General features: G+C 39.2%; 1 non-coding gene across 1 annotated transcript; it reads right to left on the minus strand.

Moving 5' to 3' along the window:
- Positions 1–4,982: 4,982 nt before the first annotated feature.
- LOC113001277 (small nucleolar RNA R71) lies at positions 4,983–5,089 on the minus strand. The gene has a single exon (XR_003266596.1). It is a non-coding gene; the product is annotated as a small nucleolar RNA R71 (small nucleolar RNA).
- Positions 5,090–5,422: the final 333 nt, after the last annotated feature.

The following is a 5,422-nucleotide window of genomic DNA, read 5'->3' on the forward strand; positions in this document are numbered from 1 at the left end:
GATGTGCCGACTTCCCGACAGTTCATATTGGAAGCATTACGCAAGGCCGATATAGTTGACCTTGTCAGTGACAGAGGAGATTCGTGCTTAATGCATCCAGGGGAATCACACAATGTGGAAACATGCCCAATAGCTGAAGAGCTGCTGCAGGGAATGATAAGCAGGGGGTGAATTAAATCTGCAGTGCAAAGAAGGATGAAGGGGAGGTATGCATGCAGTCGGGTGACGGAAACCCGAGTAAGCCTAAGCCTTTGGTGATCCATTTCACTAGGGACATTACCATTCATAGGTCCCGAGGCTTCCAGCCCTTCACAGCAAAGATGCCTCCACCCTTCCCTTACAAAAGTGATCAGGCAGTGCCATGGAAATATGCCGTACAGGGGCCCAACGAAAGGCAGGATGCGTCTGTCGTACGTGTTGGGAATGACATGCCATCTGCTAAGATTACAAATATTTCTGGTTCAAGTGGCATGACTCTTAGAGGACGTATTTTCACTGCTCCAGAATTACTGGCAAGGTCAAAAGACAAGGGGAAGGCGAAGGTGGATATAGGCAAGAGAGAGAGGGCAGGCCCGATCGCGAATGACGAGGCCCCTATTGGGAAAATTCTGATGGAAGGAGATAACTTTAGCAAGAGAGAGATATCAGTTGAGGAGGCGACTGAATTTCTGAGTGTCGTAACCTACCTTTCAGCGGGAGGGCGACACGAGGCTCACAGGTGCATCTTCCAAGGAAGGAAAATGTGTGGAGTCGCCACCAATGTTTATTTGAGGAAAATGTTAGAAAAACCAAAAAACAGGTCTACAAATTTAAATGATAAAAGGTCTGGGAGTTGTTTACGTGTGGGGAAGATATTAGCACCCCATGCATCCACCCCAAGGGACGAAAACCTTTAATCAAATATGCAAAATCATGACTTCAAATTTTATTTTATTTTCCCTTTTTTATGTTTTTTTTATCTTTTTGGGGTCGACAAGAGTGTGGCTCTTGCTTCTACGTATTCTCGATTATGATGAGGAACTCAGACCTATATAGTTCTTTGAAGGCAATAAAGTTACGATTAGGATTAATTTTAGATTTTTGAAAGGTTCATTTTAACCGATAAAAGTGAAAGAGACCATTAAGGCATTGGACCTTGAATGGATTCAAGCGATTTTTATGAATAAAAGCTTGATTATGTGTTGACTTTAGCTTTTGTTTTCACTTGGTTACTTTCAAACTTATTAAAAGAGGACTTGCAAAGTAAATGACTGGTTGAAACATTGTTTTTCAGTGATTAACCGAGGTTACAACACAAACGATCGGTTGAATCTTTATTTTACAATGATTAAGTGAGATTATGACACAATTAATTGGTGGAAACTCGCTTTACAATGATAAAAATGAGATTACGGCACAATTAATCGGTCAAAACTCGCTTTACAATGAAATGAGATCACTGATGGTAGAAGAATGAAGATGAAGATGCGAAAAGCAAGAGTAGACCCCTAAGGGTGCATAGAATGAAGAACGAAGAACGGTGAAAAACGATGAAGAACGATCACAAAAACGTTTTGGAAGTGCCTTAGCCTCGTTTTTTCTTCTTCTTTCTCCTCTTTCTCACTAATTTCACTAGAAACCTCTTGATTTCAGATGCTGGGGCCTTCTCCTCAGCCCCCTCACACCTATTTATAGGAAATGAGGGGTGGAGATTGCACAGTAGCTCGCCCAGGCGAGCTGCTTGCTTCCTCCAGAAGTAACCTTGCTCGCCCAGGCGAGCTAGTTACTTCAACCCTAAGCTTCCTAGTGGGCCCAGGGGCTGAAAAATGCCCCAAAAGTGATCCTTTTGCCCTCCTTTTGAGTATTTTGCACATTTCCTTTTGAAACGTCAAAAAACCTTACGGTTGCGTGACAATTGGTGTTAAGCAGCTCAATTTGGCTGACAAGAATCCATACGTTTGCAAATGATCATCCCCGGACGAAATTAGGGTATGACACTAAGGATCATTAAACAAAGTTAATTCAAAGTAATTGAGCAATTGAACAAGACTCAAGTCAGAATTTCTTTGTTAGGGCTGCTCATGAACTCCGAACCTCATTGGGCGCTGTTGGTCAAAATTTTGAATGAAGCCCATGTAGTGCAAGACATATCAGTGGAAGGCTTCAAGGGGATAGTCAACAACATCGCTGCCAACAATTACCTGACTTTTGCCGATGAGGAGATACCAGTTGAGGGGAGGGGACACAACTAAGCTTTGCACATGTCTGTCAAATGTATGGACCACATAATGGCCAAAGTACTAATTGACAATGGCTCTTCCCTCAATGTCATGCCCAAAACTACATTGGATAAGCTGCCATTTGATGCAGCGAACATGAGGCCAAGCTCCATGGTGGTTAGAGCTTTTGATGATAGCCGGTGTGACGTGAGAGGGGAGATCAATCTCCCGATTCAAATTGGGCCACACACATGCCAAATAACCTTTCAAGTAATGGACATAAACCCTGCCTACAGTTGCCTGCTAGGTCGGCCTTGGATCCATTCTGTTGGGGTGGTCCCGTTGATGTGTCATTATTTTCCCCTATTTCTTATCCCTTTTTGTCACCATTTTAATTACTGATTAGCCTTAATTGTCAAATTAATTATGCAGTTTTATCATTTGGGCTTACTTGACTAATTTTGTGTTTTTAATTTAATTTCAGGAGAATTATAAGTAATTAGGCTTGAATCCGAAATTGGGCTTGGACTTGAAGAGAGCAGACAATTTTATTTTATCAAATCTTATCTTATCCAGATTTTATTTCATCTAGATTTTATTTCGTCCAGATTTTATTTCATCCAATCTTATCTTGTCCAGATTTTATTTTATTTCGTTTATGGGCTTGGACTGAAAATAGATTTGTAAGCTTTGGGATTGACGACCTATATAACAGCACGAGGGTTTTAGTTTTGAGAGTTTTTGGAGAGGAGAATAATTCTAGGATTTTAGAATTCCAGTTTTTACTGTTCATGCGCATTGTTCATGTAGAATAAAATTTGTTTTTTGCAATTTTGTTTCTGCTTCAATCTACAATTTCATTTTCTGCTGATTAATGGAAGGCTAAGTCTCCAGCGTTGTTTTCTCTTGAGGATCAAGCACAGTTCTCTTTGAGGTATTGTTATTACTATTGAATACTGATAAGTTTTTCCTCTTCACCAATTACTTTGTATTTGTTGCTATTAATCCATGCATGCTTAGTGGTTGATTAATTGTCTCTGTGCTTAATTTATGTTCATGCTTAATGATCAGTTTCGTTCATGATTAATTGGTGTATGTGTTGCTTAATCACATAATGATAGTCTTATGCTAATTTTTGCTTAGTAATTTAATTTAGGGTTGGATTAAGTGGTTGAATTGGTTAGGGATAAATCCTCGTAACTTAGGATAAGAGACTTGCTTGTGAATCAAGGGGAAACAACATGTTTTAATTATGTTATTTTCTAATTAAAATTTGCTTGCTGTTTAAATTACAAAAACAAATACCCCCCCAATTCGTTACTGTTTTATCACTATCTATTATGAATGATGGTTGACCATTGCTCGTTGGGAGACGACCTAGGATCACTTCCTAGATACTGCATTTTTTAATGTTTATTTGATTCGGGTACGACCTCGATCAAATTTGGTGCTGTTGCCGGGGAGTAGTGGTCCAAAGGTTCATAATAGTGTTTAGTTGTTTTGAGTCTAGCTCTGTTGTTTAGTGTGTGAGTGTGTGTTGTTTTGTTTTGTGTAGTGTTCTGTTTTGCATTTTAGTCACGTCCCCTGTTTAGCGCTTCCCTGTTTCAGTTGCTCACAAAATTGCGACTGATTTTGTGTAATGCTGAATTTTTTTGTGTAATGTTGTGAACAGTGATTAGCGACTGATTTTGCAATTTAATTGGCGATTTTTTTTTTTTGATATTTAGAGTTGTTATTTTTGGCTCATTTTTTGTGTGGTAGTTTCTTTTGGTCCATATTTTGTGTGAAAAATACCAGAAGCACTTGGTGTGACTGAATTTGAGAGAGGCAAAAATTTTGGGAACTTGTTTTTAACAAAACTTAAAACGGCATAACTTTTGCTCCGATTATCAGAATGACTATTATTATATATTCATTTGGGGTAGAAGAAAATTTCCCATGCCTAGTCAGTTGCCATTTTAAACTTGAAAAATAAGCTGTTTACTAAGTTTTTTTTAGTATTATTGTCTTATTTTTCTAAACTTTCCTTAGGCAGTTTTTATAGTTAGACTTTGAATTTTTGTCTAAAAATTTTTGTGCTATCTTTTCATGATTTTAGGGTGTTGCTCACAAAATTTCATCTCATTTGGATATCTTTTGACTATAGTTGTAGTTTTAACCCTCCCTTGGTGCTTGTTTGAGAAACACATTATTTGCTGCATATAGTGCATGACTAGGGGTAATCCAGGTGATTTACAACCCTTTGATCCTGAAATAGATAGAACCATTCATAGATTAGTTAGGCATAGTGTGCATCCTGATCATTCTGTGCATTTTGAGCATTTTGTGCATTCTGAGTATTCTGTTGCTGGTGATTCTGAATATTCCGATTTTGAGCATTCGACTACTAATTTTCATACTGAGAACATGGATCAACCTCCACCTCATGAGAGGACTCTTAGGGAGATGGCTGGACCTGATTTCACTTATGAAAACTTATGCATTCAATATCCTGATGAGGGTGTTCCATATGTTCTAAAGACTGGACTAATACATTTGCTGCCCAAGTTTCATGGTCTTGCAGGTGAAGATCCTCATAAGCATCTTCAGGAGTTCCATATTGTTTGTTCCACTATGAAGCCCCCTAATGTCCAAGAAGATCATATCTTTCTAAAGGCTTTTCCTCATTCTCTAGAGGGAGTCGCAAAAGATTGGCTATACTACCTTGCTCCCAGGTCCATTTTCAGTTGGGATGACCTTAAGAGGGTGTTCTTGGAGAAATTCTTCCCTGCATCTAGGACCACTGCCATTAGAAAAGACATTTCAGGCATCAAGCAACTTAGTGGAGAGAGCTTGTATGAGTACTAGGAAAGATTCAAGAAATTGTGTGCAAGCTGCCCTCACCACCAGATTTCTGAGCAACTCCTTCTTCAATATTTCTATGAAGGACTTAGCAACATGGAGAGGAGTATGATTGATGCTGCTAGTGGTGGAGCTCTTAGTGATATGACCCCTGCTGAGGCTAGGAATTTGATTGAGAAGATGGCTTCCAACTCCCAACAATTTAGTGCAAGAAATGATGCTATTGTCCTTAGAGGAGTCCATGAGGTGGCCACGGATTCATCTTCATCTACTGAAAATAAAAAGCTCGAGGGAAAACTTGATGCCTTGGTCAACCTAGTAACTCAGCTTGCCATGAATCAGAAATATGCACCTGTTGCAAGAGTCTGTGGTCTATGTTCTTC

This window comes from Glycine max, chromosome 3, assembly GCF_000004515.6.
Source record: "Glycine max cultivar Williams 82 chromosome 3, Glycine_max_v4.0, whole genome shotgun sequence".
NCBI classification, from domain to species: domain Eukaryota; kingdom Viridiplantae; phylum Streptophyta; class Magnoliopsida; order Fabales; family Fabaceae; genus Glycine; species Glycine max.